Source organism: Lagopus muta, chromosome 1 (assembly GCF_023343835.1).
Source record: "Lagopus muta isolate bLagMut1 chromosome 1, bLagMut1 primary, whole genome shotgun sequence".
NCBI lineage: Eukaryota > Metazoa > Chordata > Aves > Galliformes > Phasianidae > Lagopus > Lagopus muta.
In genome coordinates, this window is record NC_064433.1 from 38,549,147 (window position 1) to 38,575,324 (window position 26,178).

Below are 26,178 nucleotides of genomic sequence, written 5' to 3' on the forward strand. Positions count from 1 at the left end.
GCACATACCATACAAAAGCAATGTGGGAAACAAAACAAGCATTTTAGTTTGCAAACAAAATGGTGCTGACAAACAGAATTGCTTGAGGTAACTACTTTATTGCTTTTAGGCTAAAACATAGGTATAAAGAAACTGAAATTAAAAATCCTTCTCTCCTAATTGTACTAATGAGACATAATTTCCAGTTCATTTATCCATGTGTTTTGCAAGCTTTTATGCTGAAGAGTAGTTAAAACATCAGAACTGTGAAGAGGCTGCATTTCTATAAAGGAAATAAATACATTTTTTAAAAAGGACAGAAAATATTATGAAATGGTGACTGCTGTAAAAAAAGCACTGACATTTTTATGGTTTAGGATTTAAACTATAAATACTAGGATAATTTCACTGTGCCTTTGAATGAAATGGCTGTGTGAAGTAAATGCAAACAAACTACTTTGAGATTTTACTTATCAGTGTACTGATATTATAATGTACTTTCTGAAATTTAAAATATGTTGACTAGCTTCGTGCCCTAATAACTCTCCTATTTTTTTTTGTCACATAATGTTCCTGGAAAATTCGGCAGAGCTGAATGGTAACCCTTGTCAGGCTTCAGGGCTGGGCTGGCCTTTTGGTAATTCTTTCTTATGTGTCTTCTGCATGATCTTGTGGAGATCTCAAATTAGAGACATCAAGTTGAGGAAGCCGGAATCCATAGGATTTCACCTACATCTCAGTGGTATCTTCTAATTTGAATTTTCACCCTTATTCTCTTCTCAGGGTGGTGATAACAAACGTATTTTGCACTGGCAACTCATCTGAGACTTTCAAAACTGAATCAACATCATTCTTTTATAGTGGAGACCACAGAATAGCATGGATGTCTCTTACGTGTATTATAACAATTTGAAAAGACCTTTCTTGATGTCTCAGGTGTAACACGGACAGCCATCACATAGAATGCCAGAATGGCTGAGGTTGGCAGGGCCCTCTGGGTCCCTTTGGTATAACTCCTGCTCAGGCAGGGGCACCCAGAGCAAGGTGCCCAGGCCCATTTCCAGGCAGCTTTTGAAGTTCTCTAAGATCTCCAAGATTCCTCTATGCTTCTGGGTAACATATTCCACTTCTCTGTTATATATAAAGTGTTTCTCGAAATTTAGGTGGAACCTCCTGTGTTCCAGTTTGTGCCCATTGCCTCTTGTCCTAGCACCAGGCTCCACTGAAGATAGCTTGGCTTCATCCTATTTGCACCCTATATTCAGGTTTTCATAGACATTAGTAAGTTCCCCCCTGAGTCTCCACATCTTCTGGCTGAAAACACAGCCCTTTTTTGTGATTTGTGAAGGTCAGCTCCTCAAAATTAAATTAGAAATCCCACTTCCCATTCTTTTTATTATGCAGTCATCCATATAATGCATATGGTCACCAGTGACAAAACTTTTTACGCTGGGGATGCCATAATGCTCACCACCATAGAGTAAGATTGGAGATTAATAATGCCTAGGCACTTTGGAAGTCATGGTTCAGTTGTTCTTCATTTTATAGAGTAGATTGTGCCTGAAGGTGAAACCAGGACTTCAGTCCCCTTCGTCCTACCTGCACTGAAAATACTGTTTGTCTGGAGTACCACTCTGAGCAACACTTGGGAGAAAACTGATTTTCAAAGTGAGGAGGAAGATTACGGAAGTGTAGTTGGCAACCCAAAACAGAATCCTTGAACTAGGGGCACCATCTACAGGGGAACAGACTGACACTGACTCAGATCTGTCCTTGCATTCACAGCTGACATCTCTGCAAAACATATGCAGGTTGATTTGACTGCCCTTGAACTCTCTTGTAAGAGAATATTTCCATTTTCATTTATACCACTGCAGTGTCCAGGAGCCCTGGGCAGAAACCAGGAGCTCTCATTGCTAGCTGCTATAGAAATGCAGATTAAAAGAGAACATCTCTGGCTGAAACAACTCAGAGGAAGCAGCAGCAGATGTGTACAGATCAAACACAAGGAAACAATAAAATCAAAATGACACACTGACACAAATATGTGTCAGTGGACTAACAAGTGATTTGATTTTATTCTTTGAATTTTAGTTGGGATTAAAGAAAAAAAATCAAAAAAACAAAGAAACACTTTTCTCTCCATAGATCCAACTCATAATATCACACATTGCTCCAAAAATCATCTTCAAAATATATGTATGACACGTGCTTTTATTACTCCAGTATTTATTTGTTGTATTGAAGGTTAATTCTCACCTTTGGGACTTGGATTTCTCACTTTGCTTCCATGTTTCACATTCTCCTAATGCAGACTTGGCTTCCTGACTAAGAATGTACATTCTAAATATGTTAGCATCACCTAGTACATACTGTGGAAATTTCACTGAACTCTGTCGGATGACAGTGTCCTAAGGTGGGATTCCAAGCTTTTAATCTTCAGCTGTACATGCCAGTCCTTGGATGCCTGTCAACTTGGAAAACAAATAATAAAGAGTGGGTGTTTCATCTGCTAAGATGAGAAGTTTCAGACATCTGTGCAATTGGAACATGTTTAAATGCTGTCCCATTCCCCTAAGCAAAAGGTAATTCCTTTGTCTTTAGACTTGTAATGAAAAACTTTAGAAAAGGTGAAAACAAAGGAAAAATAGGAAGAAAATAATGTGACAATAATGTAGAAAGTAAAAATGTCTGTCAGTTAAAAATAGGTACCTGAGATCTTGGACAACACAAGGTTGGTGAATAAATTCATCATGATGACACGACTCAATTCCTGTTAGTTTACGGTTCTAAATTCTGCCTGATAAGTAAATTAACTGCCATCGATATCATTGACTCATTCTCTTCCTGCTGATTTGCCCTCCTGATTTGCCTGACTTCCCAGCTCATACATCTGATTGTGGTAGTGGTGATACTTGGTCATACAACAGCTGATGTACAAAAGGAAACTGATGGCAGCTTGGACCCAAAGCCAGAGCCCTGACTGCTGTTTTTGGTATGCTGCTAGTGCTGTCCTTCCTGAATTTGCCTCCATTCAGTGACTGCCATTGTAGTACCTGCTCTTTATATGCCATAAAACTTGCCAGGATAGGCCTGAGATTACTTCAATTTCATTGACTTTGGCCCAGGCTTCTTTCTTGTTTATAGAGCAAATGGGAGTCTTTTACTTTCAAAGCCTAGCTTTTACAGCTCATATTGCTTTCTAATCTCGAGCTTTTATCTTGAAGCCATAGTATACAGAGAATGGAAAATAAAAATTGCAAAGGCAAACATTGTATCCTTTTTGCTCTTGCATTTTTATTCAAATTCTTCCCAGATGCTCCCATACCTCTGGCTCAGTCAGGCTAAATTAAAAACAAGGAATATGAAGGATGATTCAGTTTCTTTGTTTGTATTTATCAGGATTCCTGATAGAACTTCTAAATGGTAGAGATTATATAAGATTCTGTTTTCATGCACACTAAAAAATAGAATATATCTTTGTTTCGGAACATAATTTTGTCTGGTTTTGCATATTTCTTATTTTTTTCTCATGGCAGAACACATTTCCTGAATGCAGCTGTGAAAAGCACAACAATAATAACAGTATGTACACCATGAAGGTTGCTCTGAAAGCAATACGTCCTATTTTATTATGATGGTGGATGCTGGTGTCATGGCAGAGAGGTTGAACCTTCCCACCAATATTCCATTGCATTTTGTTGCGGCGTGACAGATGGCAGTAGAGGAGCAGTATGACAAAGTGCCATCTGACATGGAAGTGCATACAAATTCCTCCACGTGGGAAAACTGACAGCCATTTACCTTCACTGACAATTGCTGAATGCTTCTGGAGACCCGACAGAGGACATGAGCACAGTGAGGTGGCAGGTGGTGCGTTTCAGCAGTGGACAGTGACATGAAATATAAGCCATGTTCCAGACAGCAATGCAAAGCGTCTCAATCAGCTCATCTGTGTGAATCAGGAGATTATACCAAGAAACTGTGTACAGAGCTTCAGTGCATTGGAAACGATGGTGATAATGCTGAATAATTGCTAAGCTTGCATTGTGTGGGTCCCACAAATGTTCAAACAGCAACAGAAAGAACACCATACGCACCTACTGAAGAAACACAAGGCTGAAGCAGTTTCCTGGATTGCACCATTACTTGTGACGAGACATAGTGCCACCAGTACAAGGTGGAGTCAAAACAGCAGTCCATGGAGTGATGATGGAAATTTCTCATGAAAAAAAGTTCAAGATGCAGCTCTCAGCGCATAAAGTGATGTGCACTGTCTTTTGGGGTGGGAAAGGGGTGATCGTTCTGGCTTTCCTGGAACCCAGACAAACCATCAATTACATCACTGTCTGAGTTGAAGGCTTCAGTTTCTAGTCAGGCAAGAGAGAAAGACAACCTTTCTCTTGCAACATGGTAATGCCAGGCCTCATACCAGTTAGAAGACTGTGGAGCACGTTGCCAATTTTGGCTGGACTGTCTCACCACACCCACCACAGAGTCTGGATTTACTGCCTTCTGGCTTCCATCTATTCAGGCTGGTGAAAGCTGGATTGCTTGGGCAACATTTTCCTAGCAATGGCAGCATCATAGCCACTGCAAAACAATGGGTCACCTCTGCTGGTGCAGATTTTTATGAGCATAGCATGCAGGCTCCTGTTCATTGCTGACAAAAATGCATAACTAATAGTGGTGACTGTGTTGAAAAATAGTGTAGGTGTGTAGGTGAGAATTTGCTCTATCAAATAGTATTATTGTTCTCTCTGTGTCTGTTGTAGTTTGAAAAATAAATAGGAGAAATTACTTTCAGAGTGACCTACGTACAATGATCTGTACTTTGTGAGTGGTAGTGCTTGACTAGCGCTCCAATCACTCATCAAATGCCTCCTAGCTTTTCCAAAATTTCCTCACCCATTCAGGATGTGTTCATTGTCCCTCAAGTGCCACAGCCTTTTGTAAACGACACGACTTGATGTGACTGCCCATTTTGTCAAGGATGCAGTGGTTAAACAGAACTTGCTCACAGGGCTGGAGACTTCTCTTTGCATGAAGAAGCACCTGGGCCTAAAGGGAAATGAAGCAAGTGGATGCGAGAATGAAGGATACTCTGGCACTGATTTCTCATTGCAAATTATCAAGCTCAGAAGCGGAGAGGAGGTGCATTATTTCTCTCGACCCACCAGATCCCTACCAAACGCATCCTTTTATCTCTCTCTCTATATATCTGTCAGCATGTAGCAGATTGCATATGGTCTAGCACAAGCAGAGAGCAAGAAAGCGATGGTAAACACTCTTTAGGGCTACTTTTATATTGCATTCTTATTCTTTTCTACCTATGGACTAAGAAAAGGCCACTGAGTTTAGATAATGTATTTTGCCTTTGCCCAAATCCAAAGACAAGGCACCAATCTTCAGAACACTGCAGACATCTGGCCATACAGCTATTACAAATACAGCACTGAGTCCCTGAGATTATCAGAATTGAGATGTGCAGGTTTTTTAACTGACTAGATATGTGATCCTACAACAGTCCTTGAGACCTGCTGCATGGGGGAGAGGAGGAATCCTATTTTTAAATGGCACAAGGTGGTGTGGGTGGAGGTGACCACATGTGTACGTTTGCATCTACACCGTGACGGCTCCTCTATACAGCCCAGCAGAAATGACACTCACTTTCCTTTTCCCCTTTCTCTCTCACAACAAAACATTCCCTCACGATTGATAACATGACTAACAGACCTTGGGGCATTGAGGGGATCAGAAAACATTTCTCTGAGCTGAGCTGAAGGCAAATACCACCACCACGGCAGGACTGGGGACTGGCTGACAGTGCAGGTAAATGCCCATTTCCAAAACTCGCCTGAGACCTCCCTGACTCTCTGTGACCTGCGAACAGGAGCATGCAGAAGGGGCTCTTTGCCAAGATTTGCTATTTATCATATTAAAGAATAATTTGGATAACTGGCACTGTGGTGCATACTAAGTGAAGCCAACTCCATGGTTGTGAATACATTACCATGTACTCAAGTTTTCTTACAACAGCTGTAACTCAGCAGCCTGCTATGCGTCGAGGCTGGGCTGGAACTGCGTGTTTATTTGGTATCCTGCAACTAGCTCAAGGTTATGGGAAACCCTCCCATAAACATTACCCTATTATTTTTACAGTTTTGCCAATAAAATAACGCTTCTTTCCCATTACTTTGAGGAATGGATCCAGCACTGAAACACACTGAAGAACAAAGAACTTTACCCTGTCGTGTTTTTGAAAGCTGAACTTGCATCCACATCTCTTTCCATTTCCCTTCGGAGCCCAGGCAGCTCTTCGTGTTATATTAAACATTAGATAAATAGCATAGATCTAATTAAAAGTTGAAGAAATGTGCTTCCGTTAATTGAATTCGTCCCAGTTACATTTCGCAGAGCGGCGTTAATCAAAGCTCCGGGTCACAGCAGCCGCATCGCGGCGGCGAAGTTAACCGCTCCGTGCCCTTACCTGCGCACACGCACGGTCCTCTCCCCGCGAGCCGCACACCCCGACCACTGCCACGGCTCAGCGGGGCGGGCGCGCCGCAGCGGGAGGGCCGCGCACCGCCGGGCTCGGCAACGGCACCGGGCACCGAGCTCCCCGCCGCCCTAACAGCCGCGAGCCAGCCGCGAGCCGGCCCCGCACCTGTCCCCGGAGCTCCCCGCTCGCCGTGTCCAGGGCGTAGACGACCGCCGTGCAGCGGGGAAGCCCCCCGCGCTCCCCCCTGCCGGCCCCGCCCGACGGGGCGGTCGGGGACCGCGCGGCCGCGGGATGGGCGAGGCCGGAGCGGCGGCTCCACCCATGGTGGGCGCGGGGCGATTGGCTGGCGGCGGCCGTCTCCCCGCCCCGCAGCCAATGAGGGCGGCGGGCCGGGGGTGATGGGCTGCCTCTCGCGGGAGGGATTCCTGGAGACGCTGCAGTGTGGCGGCGCTCCCGGCGCCGCGCATCCCCCGTGCCGCCTCCGCCTCCCCTCCCGCTTCGCCTCGCCCTGCCCTGCCCGCCGGCGGCCGTCCCCGAAACTTAGCGTCCGCCGAGCGCGGGGAGCTGAGCGGCAGAGCCGCGCGCGGGGGCGGTCCGCCGCGCACCCCGCTCCGCTCCGCGCCGCAGCCTCGCCCCGGGAGGGGCCCGGGCAGAACGCTGAAGGACGCGCCGGCGGCGCCCGCCCTGGTTGTCAGGTAAGGAGGCAGCGCCCCGGGGCCACCCGCCCGCCCGCGCGGCGGCGCCTCGAGCTGGGGGCCGCGGCGCGGGCGGGGCGGCGGCGGCGGCACATGCTCCGGGGGCGGCCGCCCGGGGGCCGCTCCGCTGCCGGGGGGCGGGGGCTCCCCGCGGGGGGAGGGGGCGGCTCGCACAAAGGGGCGCCCACGCCCGCCCCCCCCCTCCTCCCCCCTTCATCCTCTCTATCCTCTCCTCTCCCCGTCCGCCGCCGAGCGCCCGCTGCCCCGCGGCCCGGGTCAGGCTGGCAGAGCCAAGTCTGAGGTGCCGTTGCCGCCGTCGTGCCCTCGCCCGGGGCACCGCGCCCTGTCCGGTGGCGCCGGGGCGCGGCCCGGGGCACGGCCGTGTGTACCTACAGCGCCCGGCCCGACGTCCCCTCCGTCACTGTTCGCCACTCGCTTATTTATTTTTTATTTATTTAACGCCTCCATTACTTAAGCTGTCACGCTAATTTATTTTTTCCCCCGTGCGATTTCATGTTGGTTTCTCGGATGCTATTTCCCTCCTTTATGCATACCGCTGGCTTTGATTTCTCATATCTTCTGGTCTGCCTTGTGCGCTCCCGCGGTCTGGGTGCAGGATCCGTGCTCTGTTTAAAAGTTAATTTGGCTTATCAAACTCCTCTAGGTAGAGTAGTCAGCAAGTGGAGAGGAATGTTAATATTTCTTTTGTTTCAAGTCTTGTGAAATGAAGATATCAACCGACTGCCAGTTCCTGGTAGTCAGTATAGTAAGTAAATTAAATGTAGTCGTTGGAATGAGGCTTTATGGCACTTCCAACAATCTGTAATTCAATCATCTCTGATACAAGCTGCCTTTTGCTATTATTCATCAGACCCAGCTGAGTGATTTCTGTCAGATGGGAAGTGGTGGAGGGAAATCTCTAGGTAAATGTAACTGAAAAGCTTTCCGTGTGGAGTCCTAAATGAGCACAGAAAGCACTTGGCCGCAATGTGGAGGCAGATGTTGGCATCCAAAGAAATCATTTCTTTTGATTGTCAGGGGGTTGTCAGCTCTTATTTCCCTTATTTAACAGCCGTTTGCAAGTGAAAAAGAGGGACTTCCATGTTTATGACCTTGTAAACGCAATGCAAAACGCTGTAATTCAATGGTATTTCACTCACTGAAATACCAAACTGACCTTTGTTCAGAACACCGTTGTTCTATATGCACGTACATGTTGTAGACTACAGCCAGACTATGGATCAGCACCGGCAGTGTTGATCCTTGAAGCAGGTGGTATGATTGCTGTGCTAATCTATTGCGTGTTGTTTAAACTGCTTCATTGTGCTTCATTTTCTGGGAGAGTTGTTTTGTCCTAAGGAGCATGAGATGATGGTTGTGGCTCAGGGAGGAGTCCCCGTTGGTGGATATCCAGAGTGGGGTGAGAGTTGTAGGATGGCCCTGGGAGGGGGGAGCTTTGGGGCACGAGGGCAAGTGGGCAGAGAAGTCATTTGCTCTGTGAGTATGCGAGCTGACATGTCCTGCCATGCTTAAATAAACCTGCTCGGAAAAAGTGTGAGGCAATTCCACGTGTATTTGAAATAGTGTTTTCTTGCTTCTTGTTTATTTCTTGGAAACAAATGACCTGATTTTATGTCTTGAGAGTCAAATCTATAATATATTAAATATATATATTTCTTACAAGCATCTGGAATTGCAGTTCCATTAGCAGTGTCCGAGGGGAATATACTTTACCAGAAGCTCAGTAATAGACCATATTATAGTTGCTCAAAATTTGCATGCATGCAATTCATAAATTGAAAACTACATAGCTTAAAAACATAGTGTAGGCAGCTTGAGTGAGAAGAGATAATTTAAAAAAAAAGAACCACAGGGCAGAAGATAATGACATACTGTAGGAAATAATCATACTCCCTCACTTGCAAAAGCATGAAACGTTCCAGTGTAGCCATTTCATACGAGCCCAATTTTCCTTCACATTAAGAGTGCCTAAGTGAGCCTTATTAATGTTTGATGCCAAAGATGCTAAATCCATTTTGAGGGTTGATACTGGAATTTAAAGAGGTAGCTCATAGACTGACGGTGCCGTGCTAACACTTCCCCAGAAGAGATGTGAAAGTCACCATTTGCTGAGTGTGTGCCACAGCCGTGCGAGTGTGGGGCACAGTGCTCCCTGTGATGGTGGCAGACCTGGAGTCTTTTCAAAACAGATTAAAAAGACAGTGTTTGGTGTAACATCTGAAACTTTCTTCTACCTTAATCATAACTTGGATCAGCTGTAAGAACCTGCGAAACATTCCGCTTTGGTTTGCGTAGTAGCGTGGAAGGTGTGAGATAAGGAAAGGTTCTGTTTGTCAGAAACCTAGGGGGAAAAAAAAATCTATACTTTTTCCAGCTGGCATAAAGAGACCGGAAACACAAAATCAATTTTTATGGTCTTTTGGCAGGGTTGGCTGTTAGACTTAAAAGAAGTCATAGCTCAGGGTCTTGGCAGAAGTTCTTAAGCTACTCAGCTGTACAGAACTCAGTTAATTGATGTTTCCTGACATGAAAATGAAGCTCTAATTTAGCACATTGCATGTTTTTCTTTCCCATTCGGTGATCTGATTACGATTTTTTAAAACATTTGTGTGAACATGTGTGGCTTTATGTTTATATACACATTAAAACACAGAAATCCTTACTGGGAAGGGAGTTGCACATAAAAAGCGTATGCAGCCTCGTAATACTTGCTGCAGCAGAGGTGTTGAAGTTTGCAGTGCTACTGCAAGAACAAGATGATGTTTCTGTGCGTTCTAGAATAAAAGCGTGGAGGAGTTGTTGTGCGCTGATCCCAGGAGCTCCTTTCCTCTGCGTCTGGTGCCCATACACGTGTGCCACTCCATGAAGAAATACGTGATCATCTGATTTCCTTTAGCTCTCTATAGAATGCTTGTTTCAAACATAAAGCTTCTTCTTAGTTACAGACTAATTAGAAACCCACATAAGGAGGCTTGTTAGCCAGCAATGACTTTGTGTTTACCGCTGACATTTACTAAAGATACTTGAGGTTAAAATAAAAGCATTTGCCAAGCTGAATAAATAAAGCATTATGTTAACAAATATTTTCAGGATCTTTATGTACAAATCTCGTCTTTGCTGAAGTAGGCTTTACTTCTCCCTAATACACTGGTAAGAGGGGGGATTAGGAAATGCTGGTTATGCTGCTGTATCTCTTGCAAAAATACCGGATGCCAAAGCAGGTGGATTAGAGGGAAGACAACAGGCAGCTACTCTTCATGATTTCTTCTAGTTCGAGGACACAAGCAGGTACAGGTGATGTTAGTTAGAAGGCACACAGAGCAGGAGAGTGCTTTGTACAAGCAATGTGTGTGGAAAAAGTTTTCTGGTTTAAATAAATTACGCAAGAATAGTTATTTTTTGAGACATGTAATGACCAAAAGCAAGGGATTAGCTGTAGTAGTGCAGCTCTTAGTGCTGCTTTTGACAGCTGTCCAATTAGAATGCTTTAGAGTAGGCTGCTGTCTGTTGGTTTTGTTGTTGTGTTGGTTTGTTTGTTTTGTTTTCCAGTGCAGTTCTTTCATGTACTATAGATACTTCGGAGGAAGCCAACAGTTTTTCTTAATCCGTGCTCTTATCGTTACTGGTCTGAATGCATTTTCTCAAAACTGTGGGCTCTGAACACTTTTCCATCCTAGAAGGAATGCTGTTGCCATCTTCTAAATTTTGAGAGGTTTGCCAACTCAAGATGTCACTTTCTTTTCCAGCCTTCCCTGAAGATGCTGGTAGAGATGTGTCAGAACACAAAGTGAATCCAGAATGCCTCCTGTGCAGTATTACTATCTGATGAGCTACTTACACTTTTACTTAAAAATGGTAGACCATACAAATACAAAAAAGTGTTACCAGAAATTATCCAAACTAGTTGATTTTCAGTAACTCTGTGTAATCATGCTAATACAATATTTCAGCAAAGTGAAATGTATTTAGAAGTAGCTAAAGCCAGTGTGGGTATTTAATGATATTGCCTATAAGTTTGTCAGGTTGTATGGGAGTACCCAAATGTATCCTAATTGTACAAAGTAGGCAAGGTTATAGTGACAAGGTAGTACAGTGCCTCAAATACAGGAGAATATGTGCCTCAGAGCTTCTCAGTGATGATTTCATGAAGCTGGTTATAAGCCTATTTGCGAGTTCTGCTTCATGCCCTTTATCTGAAGGGTATTGGGTTCCCATGTGTTGCTAAATATCAGTGTAGCAGTTGCAATATAGGGAAGCTGGTAAGCATCGCCCAACGTGGCTTTGAGACATAAGATGTCAGCTGCCTCGTTTCCATGCATTTGAATAGCCATGGAGGCATGACAGCTGGAGCGGTTGGAGTGCGTTTGTGGAAGGCGCAGTGGAAACAAAGGCTCCATGTGAAATGGCTTGCCTGGTTCAGGATACTTTCTGATAGCGATGCGTTGCCTGGAAGATGTGTGTGTGTTTGTGCATTGTGGACAGGTGGACATTAAATATAACTCTTCTTACTTCAAATGTTTCATTACTCTTTATTACATTTTCTTCTATTTTTTTTATTCCCTTCCAAAGTTCATGAGATTATTTCTTTGTAATTATATTTCTGCTTGTTTTTATCATAAAATGTTAGAAATAACAGAAATTCTTAAAAGCTTGTGTGGCAATTACAGTTACTTTTCTTTAAAAGGCATAATGCTGTAACTTGAAATCCTACAGTGTCACTCTGAACCAGTGTCATAGAAGACACAATCTGTTGGCAAATATTTGAAGGCTTAAGGTTGCTAGCATAGTACACCCCAATCTACATTGCTTAAAAGGAAATAAGTTTTCGTTTAAAAATGCAGAACAAACTTTAGGTGTTCAAATTGCAAGTTTTGTGTTAGCACTTTAATAAGACGTTACATTTAGCTTAGGCTAATGTTCAGGTAAAGAAATAGTATTGTAGAAGGGTGTAGTTATCCATGTGAACAGGTGATTTAAAATTTTTTTTTTTCCCTTGATCAAATGCAGATGAAATACCCAAGGTCTGTTCCAAAAGTAATGCCTCCTATTTTATTATGTTGGTCCACAACGTCAGAGGTGAATGTTAATGGTATAGTAGTAGATGTTGAACCTTCTTACCAGCATTCCATTATGCTTTGTTGCCATGTGACAGATGGCAGCAGAGGGGCAGTCTGACAGAAGAGTGCATGATGTGGAAGTGCAGGTGAAGCAAAGGTGTGGCACTGAATTCCTCCATGTGGAAAAGATAGCACCCATTGACAACGCTTGCTGAATGTTTTTGGAGATCAAGCAGTGGATGAAGATCAAACAGGGATATGAGCACAGTGAGGCAGTGGGCGATGTGCTGCAGCAGTGGCAACAGCAATGAGGAAGACAAGCCATGTTCCAGGCAGCCATGCAGATTTCTGCAAGTTTGGCGTGGAGACACTTCTTCATTGCCAGCAAAAATGCATAACTAATGTATGGTGACACTACTAACTTTGTGAGGAATCGGCATCTCCATTACACCACCTCTATTCATTATCTTTAACAATGATCTGGAATAAGATACAGAATCCATATTCATGAGGCTAAAATTGGAGAAAGTGCTATGATAGACTGTCTTTAGTTGATTTCTCATTCTACTACATCTTAATGTATACCTCAACAAAGTGAAGTGTAGTATTTTTGTCTACTTTTATTGGGAGTCACTCTGCTCTGTGAAAAGAGTTAGGGATTACATCCAGGGAACAGCATCTGTCATTAAAGAGCTGAGAAGCCATATGCAGTCATAAACACTGAACTGTTGAAAGTAAAGGAGATGCCCGATGTTGAAGGTGATGCTAGACAACTAGAATTTGTTTAGAGAAGAGATCCAGTAATGTTCTGAGATATGCCAAATGTGCACCTTAATGAGATTCCAGTGAGCTTTGCGTTCTCTTTGGAAAAGAGAATGTGCCAAGACTTTCCTTGATTCCTTCATAGTGAAAGCACCATTAGAGGTAATAGTATGGTATGTCATGTGGCAACCTGACTGGGCATGTAAGCTGGAGGAATTCAGACTAGGAGATACCAATTTTTATCTATTAGGATAGTAAGTGTATGGAACAGTTTACTGAGGAGAAGATAATTTTTGTATTTGAAATCCCTAGGTTGGGTTTTCATCTCTTTTTAACTACATTTAGTACAAATTCTAGTTAGAATCAGAGAATGGAATTATAAAGGTTGGGAAAGATCACTAGGATCATCTAGTCCAATGACTAGCCCATCATAGTTCTGATATAGAAACTGCTGGAAGAAGTGATTTTATTTTTTTTGATTTGTGTTAATTTGTGAGAACAGGCTAGATTGTGAGCTGGCGTTATGTCCATGGAATTGCTGACTTGTTGAACTTGCTACCATTAACTCCTGTTGAGTCTCCTGGATGAGATTTTTATTTTTTTTGTAGAAGGTATTGTGACATATTACTTTCATAGTGTGAAGATGTGCTGTCTAAACTTCTCTTGAGCAGTCCCCGTGTTTTATAATCCTATTTTGTCCAACCTTACTTACAAGAAATTTCTGTATATGTATCTAAGTGGCCTTATTCTTTGAGATCTGACTTTAAAGCCCACTGAAATAAATAGAGCAGTAATTAATCTTCTTCGTCAGTCATTCCCCCAAATCATATATTTTGTAATAGAAATTCTCTTTAGAAAGAGAATACATTTCATTCTTTTAAATGTGGGAGGACCAATATTCTACATCTTATCAGTTTGGTCTAGACCTGTGTAATAGTACTTCATTTGCAGATGCCCAAAATAACAGTGCTGCCTGAAGGACTACATTGTGCCAACCCTGGAACTTGCTTTGCAGGTAGCAGCACTTGTGCCTGGCATCTGAGCAAAAGTGCTCTGTGCAGTGCGTGCTGTCTTGCAGTATGGTGGGTAACTGTGGACTGGAGTCTTCCCTGTCCTATTTCCACCTGTTGGTACCAACAGCTTAACAAGTGCCCTTTATGAGAAGAATGCAATCTTACCAAAGTGACTAGCAAAGTATCAGTGAGAGTGTCCTCACAAAAGTATCTTTGATTTGCAAGATGCATTTTAGCAGGGTCTGGGAAGAGATGAAAGATAAATGTATTTTTGACTAAGGATGGAAAAAATGGCTGAATTGTAGGACTGAAATTGAAGTGTACTTTTTTTTTTTTATACAATAACCCAAGTGTTTAATTAAGATGTATTTGATTACTCTATCTGGGAGATATTAATATCTCTTCAGATGAAGTCTGCCAATAGGTGTTTTATTTTTTCCATAGTTTTCCACTCGTCATAACTTCTTCATATACCTAATAACAAGGAGTTGTTTTGCGTTAGCTCTTCGAATTTGGTTTTGTTACATCAAGCTTTCTGAGTGCATTCAGCTGCTATTTAGAGCAGAGTAACAACAGGAGAATGCTCATTTGACCTTGACAGAGGCCAATTCCTGTTTCATGATATGCTGTAGTTGTGTAAGGCCTTCAGCACTTTTATCTTGTATATTTACTTCTGTCCTACACAATAGGATTAAGAGGTGCTTTACTGTATTAATTTTTATGAGCACTCTTAACTGAATGAGAAAGCGGATAAACTGGAAACTTCAAGTAGCATCATCTGGGACAAAAAGCACTTGAAGCCATAGGCTATAGATACTTTTTGTCACTTTCCAAGTATATGTCCACTTTTATAAAAGCTTGGACTTAAGTTTAATATTTGATATGCAAATATTGATTTTACAAACTGTACGCTGACAAATAATTGTGAGCTGTTTATAATAAATTACTCTTTATAAACATTGACGAAAGTTCTGTGTTGTTACAGGTGAGCAAGACAAAATTGCCGTTTTAAAATATCTGAAACTGTTATTATTATTCTGTTTCAGTATCAAGCAGGTAAAACTCAGAACTTTGGACTGAGCACTGTTTACCCATGGCTTTCAAAGCAACATCCAGCCAAATGTTCATGACCAGTTGTGGATCAGACTTCTACAGGCATGATAGAGACTGTCTATACTGTCTGTTACTGAAGAATTCAAAGTATTGCTGAAGCCAAAACTTACTTCTGCCTCTCCAGATAGGTTTTGTACCCATTAACAGGATTTCAGAATGTATGTATTACATAGAGATGAAAGGAAAAATAATGAGTACAGTTCTAATGTAACTAGTCAGTGTTACTCTAGTTACGGCTTTGAAATTTGCTCTTACTACCAGGATGGTACTGGGAGTATTTAATTTACTTTGAATTGAAATTTGGTTCATAGAATGGCTCAGATGTTCAACTGTTCTTATCTCAAAACAACTGAAGAGTTGTTAACTGATTACAAAGGATAAAGCTAATTTATTTGCTGGAAAAAATCATCACCTGGTGTTCCTTAATCAGTGGTGTTATGGCTTTCTCCCACTTGGTTTTGTGACCTTTTCTGTAATGAGGAAAAGTAATCAATTTTGGAGGAGTGGGGAGGTGGGCGGGAACAACAGACTCACAGCAGCATTTTCAGTGTGTTGGCTCCAGAAGTTTTAAGTAGGTGAAAGTGTTAAGTTGGAAGAATATTGCAAAAGTGGACAGAGGCCTGTAGGTAGATATAGTGAGTGCCAAACTTGGTCAAAGACATGCAGTTTATTATGGCCAGCGTGTGCATACGGTCAAAGTGTGAACAAGAGTAAGCAGTTGCAACAGTAGTAAATACACTTTGTTGGCTTTTTTCCCCCTAGATAAGGTACACAGAGCTAGTCTACCATGGACACACTGAAGCAACTACTGTAGGCCACACTGTTGTGGTTTTTTTTTGTTTTTTTTTTTTTCCAATCAGACTTGCTCTAGTGCTTTCCAACCAGTTCTGGCTGGCTCAGACCAGGATTCTTGTTAAATCATATTTCATTTCATCAGGTGAGTTGAATTATATCCCTAAATTTTTCTGTTGTTTTTTCTTTTTTCAAATCTCTTACATGTGAGTTGGAATATTCCATAGAAGGTCATTTATTGTCACCATCACTTAAAATAGCTATTTAGACTTTTAAACCTATTCTGGTTTTGTAGGCTACTTTCTTGCCTTGATGCCTAGGAAAAATCAAAAAGGGCATTTTGGTATTTTTTTGGCTAACATTCTCATGTGTAGTGGATGGATTTTTTTGTTTGTTTGTTTGAAGGAATAAATAAAAAGTGCAAGGAGTAATGGCTCACCTTTCCAAATCCTTTCCTAATGCTGTGAATTCCAAATGTGTTCTGTAACCAGTGACAGCTGTTTCATCAAGAATTGTTCCGTGTTTGTAAAAAGCAGTGTTTGCTTTTGCAGTCTCTTTAGAACTGGGCCTGACATAGTAATGTATTTATGCCGTGCCTAACATAATAGGATCCAGATCTTTGACTGAGGATGTGGCCTGTTGGGCAAAACAAACAGTCATTAGTCCAAATGTAGAAAAAAAAAGTGATGTTATTTAAGGTCCCAGAGCTGAATAAACAATTAATTGCTGTGATCGAATTGGCCATCTCCTTTGGAGGGATTTCAATTGTATCAGAGAAGTTTCATGGATTAAATTGTGAACATATATGTTAGGTATTTGGCTAGATGTGATTTATACTTTGCTGGTCATTAAGCCTGTGCTGTCCAGACTGGGGTACTCAGGCCCTCAGTTCAGAGTTCTCAATGGAAACTAGGCAGAGTTATTCTTTACATCCTCTTTACTCTCATCCTGAAAAAACTTGCTAATCTATCGGTATTAAATGGGCGAGGAGAGGAAGAATGGGAAACTTCCTGTAGTCCAGTACTCTGATTTACTACTTTCTAGCTGAAAACTGAGTAAACTGTTTGGCTTGCTCATAACGAAAGCTGTTTTATGAGTAATGCCATGTTTACAACTGAGATTTGAATTACTTGCAGGAGAGATGATACAAAGGAACTGGATTTTAGCCTTATGTGGCCAGGAGGGAATTCATGTGGCATAAAGCAGGTAAACGGAAACTACAAACAAACTAAACATTACAAAGTTCTGCTACATCAGCTTCTCTAGTACAAGAGCCAGTTCCTCTGTTTGGAGATGGATGCAGTTTTTGGATATCTGTGTTCCCTCTTTCAGTGAGATCATTTTTACAACGGTGAGATCGTTGTAGGACGAAAACTAGCCAGTCTGATGTGTGATGTTTGTAAATGGGTAAAACAGACTGAAAGCCAAAACCCTACTACATAGGTTGTCCTACAGGTAGTGCTAAAGATTTGAGATAAATATCTCAGGTTTACCTTTTTGTAAATAAATACAAATAGAGTGCATCAGACATATTTTTAATATGATAGTTAATATTACCTTAGAGCACAAGTAGCACAAGTTAGGCTTCATATGTATCCTGTTGATGTGGTGAAATTTGAATGCTGTTTCACAGAGGGGGATCAATGGCAGAGGGAGATTAAGGATGGAATTCATCTCATTTAACTTTAAATACACTCAGAAGGTGATACATCTGACCAAATTTGGGCATTTATATTACTGAGATAGACTGCTCTCTGGAGGTATCTGATCCTTTATAAAGAATATGGGATGACTAGATAAGATGTAATCACCTAATTTTTAGGTGCCTATTTGAATCCTAAATGATGTCCCTAAGGCCTTGGTAGGGAGCATGGGCTGAGGCTGAAAACTGAACTCACATTTTCTAAATTGATGTTAATAACACTAATCCCAGTAGCATCTCCTCTGTGGAGAATCAGATGTATTTAAAACTAGTAGTGCATGATGAGTACTATAAATTGCTTTCAACAGTTGCAAATAATAATTAAAAAAAAAAAACAAACAAAAAACAAAAAAACAAAAACAAAAAAAAAAAAACCCACTAATTGGACCAAAAGAAGGGCATATTTTGAAAGTTCCCAATTGAAATCCAGTTTGAACTGTTTATTTTGCTGTGGCTAGTATTACTGTATTTGATCCATGGGAAAAATACTAATACCAGTAGTGTAGCAACTTTATGCTAGAGACTAGGTTTTAAAAAGAATATTCAGAGCAAAACTTGAGTGTTATTTTGCTATATAGTATAGTAAATCTATGTTTTCAGAATCCACAGAGCTGTCAGGAAAGAGACTATATCCACAAATAGTGTTATTTATGAGTCATTAAACTTTCCTACCTATTAACAACATGGGAAGATGGGCATCTTGTCAGTAAAGCCATAAACGTCTGTTGTATTGAGAAGAAAGTGTTGGGAGGAACAGTGTAGCTTACTCATAGTTATGGGAATTAAAAGGAACTAGAAGTGTGCGCTGTTAGAAATGGGATTACATGAAAGGAGACACGTTCCATGCAGCAGCTCAGTCCTTGCTACAGTGTGTGTATGTGCATGTGCATGCCTCTTCAGAGCTGTGTTACATCTTGCATCTGGATCAGATATTGTGCTTCTGGAGGCTAGCTTGATTCCTCCTTGCTTTCCTTCCTCAGCATATTTTAAGGCTATAGTTTTTGACTGAGCTGAGGTGCAGAATCTATTTAAATAGATTCTGTATGTAATTTGTAGATAGAAATCTATTCAGATGATCCTGGTAATATTTGACCCCCTTAAATTCATGGCATCGCATCTCTTTTCATGGGAATGCTCTGTGATGTTAAAGCTTCAGGGTGCAAAGTATTTGTTTTAATGAAGTGCTATGAAGAAAAAGCAGGCCAGAAAAAGCTCTGCTATATTAAGATAAAACAGAAGCTGGCAATGTGAAGAATAAAATAGGATGTATATTTTAGGCTTACACAATTTCTTCCCCTACAAACTTGAAAATGACTGTTAATTTCACAGTACTGCATATAATGGAAATTGTCTTCATGTTAGGTCTAAAACTGTTAAATTCAAATGGTCTAGAAAGAAAAATCCAATACTCTGAAAAATTACATCACATCAAAATGGTTGTCTTGTTGATGTCTTTGGTCACCAGGATTTCTTGTTCATGTCTATTCTCCTTTGAATTAGAAGGTAAACACAATATTTTTGTAGCTAAATGAACCTTTCATAAGCTAGACATCAACTATATATGAATACAGAACAGTAGATCTAAAATGTGTCATGCTGTCAGAGTGCAAATGTTTTCTCTATGAATGTGGAAATTGCGAGTTATGTGCATTCTCTCCCTGTCCTAGTTTTCCCCCCCATGTGTTGATATTCACCCATGTGAAAGAGGCCAATTATAATTTGGCTATTATGTAAATAGTGCAGGAGTTGTTAGTAGCAGAAGAAAACTTGTTAGAAACCTGGGGTAGTGACTAACTAAAAACACCTTTTAATGAAGGTAATTTGCTTCTATATCTCATCAAGTTTATATGTTTATTTATATATATAATATGTATATGTGTGTATATGTATTTTTTTTTTTTTTTAACCTATTCCTGGTTAAGTTTTTCATCTGAGGACTGGCTGTAATAAGTTCCCAGGCCAATCTTCCATCTGGATGTTTTGCTCTGCAGTATTTTCCCTGCTGTTTTTCTAAGAGCCTCCTGTGAGCCAACACTGGTCTCACCCCATCTCCAGTGTGGGTGCTAAGCAGAGCCTGAGATGGAAGAGTGCCCTGGCACTGTGGCTGAAGCTCACTGAAAATGGTTATCCCATTCCTCTGGTTCTGTGAAAAGCATTGGGGAACACCGAGCTCAATGGTGTCAGGCTACCTTAGAAGTGAAGTAGTCAGTCTCATTACAGGCAGACTCCTGAAGCTGGGGAGCAGCTGGGCCAGTTCTTGGTAGCTGTTGTGGGTACAGCCAGACCCAGGCTCTTACTGAAGTTGCTGTGACGTTGGCTTGGCTAGATGGCAATTAGCTGCCTTATTGAAGTGGTTTGATGACTGTTCTGGGTAGTCTGATCTCAAATGGTGTGCAGAAGTTGATTTCTGAAACTGCTCTTTCTCTTGAGTTTTGTTCTGAGTGAGAGACTTTGTGGCCTTCAGCTTAGTTGCGTGTCAGACCACGTGCCTCTCACCAGCCTTGCAGCAATCTCCAGTGAAACATGCAGGACTGTGTGCCTGCTCTGCCCATGGTACCCTCGTACTGGGATGCAGACATCAGATTAACTGTGTGCTAGCCCTTGCCTCACATAATTGACTTTGTTTTCAAGTGGCAATGCTCTTAATGTAGTTGTTAAAAGGATACTTGTAAAGAGAGATAAAGACTGCATCTTCAGTGTGGCTTAAAACAGGAGCAATAGGAAGATAAGCGAGTATCTCCTATTTTTTGATCAAGGAGCTCAAATTTTCCCTGTTATCTTTACTCTTTCATGATTGAGCTGTTTGTTTCCAGATGGTGGCTACGCGTGTGACATTGGGACGCGCAGCGGCCAATCTGTTCAGCGGCAGGCATCTCCTCAAGCAGGGCCCGAGGTGCCGGGGCAGGCGGCTGCGGGAGGGCAGCACATGGGCCCCTCCTGCAACAATTAGCTCTGCTTTCATTTCCCCACCCACAGGCTCTGCAGCAGCAGCCTTCCGTGGGAGGGAGATTCAGCTGCGAGAGCTGAAATGCAGACCTGCAAGCACTTAGCTCCTTTCAGATGGAACTGAATTTATCCACTGAATGTGTCCACAGTACCAAAACATTTATTGTTCCAGGTGTTGGTTTCAGTGAGTAATTTATTTTCTGCCAGAGTGTAGTTCCTAGTGTAACATCGAGTGCGTGTCATGGGCAGTACATAAACAATTGTGTTTTCTTGGCACTTTTAATAGAACTTCCTGGAGGAGGGAGATGTTATATGGAAATACAAAGTCAGCATCATATGCTTAAGGGCATGATGTCATATTTGCAGAGAACTGAGGCAACATTTACTCTTTTCTTTGAAAGCCCAAATATTATTCTTGGATTTCTTTTTATTTACCTATGGCTGTATTACAGTTTGAATTGAACGAGCATTTTGTTCTATTATACCTTATCTTTCCTGTACTTATAAAATTGTGAGGAGTAGGGAAATAAAATGAAATATGAAGCAGTAAGCTCTCATTAAAAAGCAAATAGACAAATAGCATGCAACAGACTGTAAGGGCTAAAGAGCTGTTACATACTCAATCAAAAACAAACTCATTAATGCAATAGACAGTGTGACTAGATACGGCCATACTGACCAGGGTGACTTACTACAGTGATTCAGGGGTTTAATTGGCTGTTATTCAGGGATTTAAGTCTAATTTTCTGAGTAATTCTGTTCTCCTAGTAAGTATGGTGAACGCAGATGGGTAAGTGCTGAAGTACCCCATGGTAAGGCAGTTGTCCACGACGGTCTCTGAGCCTCTGGAAATTCCTCTGAAGTTAAGATAAACTGTATTGGTGAAAGTGTACTTACATTTAGAAGGGAAAAAAAAGCTTTTGAAGTAAAAGCATGAGATACTGCTATCACATGGCTATTGTGCAAAGAATTATTTTTTCTGTGAAGATATCCTGGAAAACCTTTCACCATATGTGATTGTTTTCTTAGGAGAAACATGGCATATCTGAGCTGAGAATCTCTTAAGACGTGTTTTATTGATATGTCTGCTTTTAAAAGCATACCAGAGATTGAGAGAATTTGGTGAATTATTTCAAATAGCCTATAAAGAGGGCATGATTTATTTTTTTCCCCAAAATCTAAAAACCTCCTATTACACTTCAGTAGACACTTGTTGCTTTAGTATAAGCGTTTCTAGTGATCCTTGTACTTCTTATTATGCTTTATTAAGAGATATGAGTTCTTCTGAAGATTTAGTTTTAGTTACCTGTTCATTATTGCTGCAAGATTTTAGCTTAAGTCTCTTCGATATTTTTTTCTGATGTTAGTGTTGAAACTTTAGCTTGTAAGTCAACGTTGTATATCTTTGCTGTATGTAGTATAGCTGTGTTAAAGTTCAGATCAAATAGCTGCAAAAGGAGGTACAAGTTCCATGCAAAAATCAACACTAGTCACATTAACTGAACACTTTGAGTGCGAATGCTCTTCTCAGTCCCCTGCCCAAACTGAATAAAATAAAACATTTCAGAATAAAACTTTTTAAGAAATAGAAATTTACATTTTGTTCACCAGCTGGAAATCAGTTATTACTGAAATCACTTGATCACTTGATGATCACTTCAAACATGTTGATCTTCGTTAACATAAGAAGTAATTTCTTAATTCTGAGTGTTGTTGAACCAAATATAGTCTTTTAAACCCCTCTTGTCCATACCTGTGTTGAACTGCGTTATACAAGCTGTCAATTATGCAAGTTTTCTGTATTTACTGGGGAGTGGAGTCTTTAAATACTTTATGTGGATGACTGAACAGAAACATACAGAAATATACTAAAAATATACGTAGTTCACACGTAGGATGTTTACTTTTTTACTACCTGTTCTCTGTTCTCTACATATTTTGACCTTCTGAGCTAATTTAATTGTAACATTCATTAAAATTGACAACTGATGTTTGGTTTTGGTGGTTTTTGGTGTTTTTTTTTTTTTTTTTTTTTTTTTTTTTTTTTTTTTTTTTTTTGAGGGGATGGCAGGCTTAAACTGCAAGAGAAATTCGGAATAACACAGCAACTTGTTGCAAGTAGTATTTCCATTTTTAATGCAGTCTTTTAAATGCTGTTTCAGTTTTCAGTCGATTGTGGGGATTTTTTTTTGTATTGTTTATAAATATATCTTTTCTTATGTCAGTAGTACCATACCATACAGTAGAAGTAATCACATGACATGTAAAAGGTTCAAAGGTTATTTTCCTCCATAAAGAACAGAAGAGAGAACTGCACAGCAGTCCTGTTCCATTGTAGAAGATGGTGACATATTATTCCTTTCAATTCTAGTTTGTGCTTCATTGCTCTCAGAATAGATATGCTTGGGACATATGCCCAAACTCAAGATGTGGTCAATGTGCTACTATGATTATTTTGTTACTGAAGAGCTTTTTTTTTTTTTTCCCCTAGAAAAAGAATTATCCAAGGCAGATGGTACTGTGATAAACAGCTTGATACTTACTACAGTAGATGCTGGGAAGTTTGATATGATAAGAATGTAATGCTGTTGACATTATAAAAGCTGAATAATCTTGTTCATTTTTGGCATATATGGAAAATAATACTTGATAAAAGATACCTGTCCAAGTTTTTTGGATGAATGGCAAAACTGACTAGCTAAATTATTACTGTTTATGCAGGTCTGAATTTGTAAATGACCGGTTATGTTAGCAGTGCCCAGCTTGAAGCACATTCAGAAGTGCCTTGTTTTCACTATGTGCTGGGCATGCATCCTGATAAAATCAGGCTGTATGCACACATGACTGAAGGGCAAGTTTTCTTCATATGAGAGGAGGTGTGAGATGGAGGTACTTTGAACACATTCTTTACATAACTAAAGAAAAGTTGCTAGATAGCCTGATCCTGTGTTACAGCCCTGTCTTGCTAGATAGGGAATAATAGGACAAACATACATTGCTGAACCAGTGTAGTGGCGTTTAGGAAGCTTGCTCAGGCTGGTACTGAGCCCATTCTTATTATGCACTGAGTAGACATGAGATTTAGTACAACCTCATTATCATCTGAAATAACCATCCTAAAGGTTTTTGTTTAGTCTAAGCTGCCAGTGCTGACTTTTATCATTAGTGGACTTAGAATAAAAGATTCTTAATTGTCCCCATTTTGAACAGCCTTCATAGGATGATGAATGGATGCTTAAGCTCTTCTTCCATTGCCTACAGTGGGAGACCAACTAGCTGTCATGGGTCGAGGAGGATGCAGTGTTTGTAAGTTAAAAGGATTAATTAATTCTCACCTTAAAGAAGAAAAGTTTAATGGAAATTTTTAAGAGTTCATTTTTCAAGAATTTTCTTAATCTAACAGTGAAAACAAATAGGTTGTATTGACTTATTTCAAGAAATAAATGTTACTTAACGGTAGTTTTCATGATAAAAGGTTTTGCAATGAGTTGAAAGTACTCATTGTAAAAAGTGAGTAAGAATGTAGAGGAATGAAGGAAATTTAATTTGGACATAGGACTTTGATTTGGTAATTTTATCACTTCTTGCCCCTCTTAGGGATTCTGTGTATGTGTGATACTAACGGTGGCTTTGAGTACTGAATGATGAAATTTCAAATTAATTTTAGTTAGTGTTAAGAGTAGTATGATAGTGCTGGTATATTTTTCTATTCTGACCAAACTTTCAAACTTTAGTGTGCACTTATTTGTACTCATGAAGTTGTAAATGGGAAAGAGTCCTTTATGCATAGTGATCTTAAAAAAAAAAAAAAAAAAAAAAAAAAAAAAAGTTTGTTTAATTAGAATCATAGAATACCAGTGAGTAAAGATAAACATACCCATAATATTTTATGATCAGAAGGATGCGTATTTATTATGCTCATGTAACTTTGTCTTCATTTATACTTGTAACTTACAAATGCTCCAGCTGGTATTTTGGTACTGGTTTTTGTATGATATTTTGATTATGCATTTGTAAATCTCCTAAAGCACCAAAGAGATGACAAGCTGTTGCTGACGTGAAATGCTACTAATGGGTTTCTGTTGAGTACATTTCAGTAGTCTGCTGTTTTACGTGGTCACTTAATGGGATCCAGAGAGACCAACCATTAAAAAAGAGATTTCTAAAAATTGTATGCAGTCTAAGCAGATATCTTTTGCTTATGCCTTCTCTCTCTGACTGCTTGTATATTACTGTGATACATGTATTCTGATGGTAATGTTGTTACTTCCGACAAGATGAATGCGCATACATGACTGTGCATCTGTGTATGGTATAACTTGGCATCACACAGCTTGAACGTGCCTGCCAATAATGCTTTTAGCTTGGCATGGTATTTTTGGCCTTGGGCATCTCTTTGCTATTCCTGGGAGCCCATGCCTTCTTTCATGTTCTGTCATTCCCTATTTGCAGAAGAGGACTCAGAAATGCTAAATAACTGTCACATAGCCAAGGTATTTCCAGAGTACACTTGAATTCACAGGTGGCCACACTATCATTCATTTAGGTATTGTGTATGCAAACTGCCTCTCCAGTTCACCAGGACTAAATCTTTGGTTATAACATTTCTATAACCAAACAGACCTCAAGATGTGAGTGGAAATGTGTGTGTGTGTACATATGCAATGAGTATACAAGTGCTACTTTGTATCCTTAAGGATAGCGTGAAAATCCATAATTGTTCTCTCCATACTACCTGTGTTAGTGGTACATTGGCTAATCTAGGATGAAAAGGCTACCTTACTAAGGCTTTAGAACTGTTATTATATTTTTGTGAATAGGATGTTCTTTTAAAGAAGCAATCTACAGCTACAGGGCATGCAGATTGATGGCTGCATTGCCAGTGTCGAGCACCAAAAATCCAGGAAGCCTGTAAGCATTATTTGTTGTCATTTATTTCTTTTTCAAACACAGATTTCAAAGCTCTTGTCCTCAATAACAAGTGTTTTCAATGACTCTATTTGGTAGAGCTTTGGAGCAGGTAGGAAGAATCACAGATGCACAGACTCCTTGGACTTTTGTAGTAATCTTGCAAGAATTCTTTTCCCACATGTTCTGAGAAGACAGAAGTCTTTAGATCTTGTTCCTAGTGGCAACAATCATACTTCAAAAAGCAGGTCTAAAAGATTTAAGTGATAATTTCCAAAAATAGTGAACAGCTCTAAGTGAATACCTCAGTAGTCAAAGAAAACATTTAAACAAACCCAAATCAAATCAATCCCACAAAAGACAACAAGTGCGTGGGGTTTCTTGGTGTTTATTTTTTTTCTTTTAAAGTCTCTGATGGAACCCTGGTTCCTAACTAATTCTAATGAGGATATTGATTTTTTTTTTTTCTTTTTTTTTTTTTTTTCTTTTTAAGCAGACAAATAGTAAAATACCTGGGCAGTTGGAGGCTGACTTGTTGTTTAGCCTTGTGCTTCAGTTACTTAGTCCGGTGTCCTGGAAGAAGCTTCAACACTGGAAAACAGAATCATAATTATCTTCCTGTTAGACATTTATTAACTAGTATGGGATTTACAAGCTTAATTGCATGTAGAATGAGATAGACTCTTTG

General features: G+C 40.5%; 1 protein-coding gene across 2 annotated transcripts in view; it reads left to right on the forward strand.

Moving 5' to 3' along the window:
• Window positions 1-6,941: 6,941 nt before the first annotated feature.
• The window catches only part of SYT1 (synaptotagmin 1), a 337,749-nt gene continuing 318,512 nt past the window's right edge, over window positions 6,942-26,178 (forward strand). Inside the window, exon 1 of one of the 2 annotated variants that reach the window (XM_048934819.1) lies at window positions 6,942-7,176. The gene's annotated coding sequence lies outside the window, so the exon portion shown is untranslated. The remainder of the gene's footprint in view (window positions 7,177-26,178) is intronic. The other variant, XM_048934815.1, reaches the window with a different exon arrangement.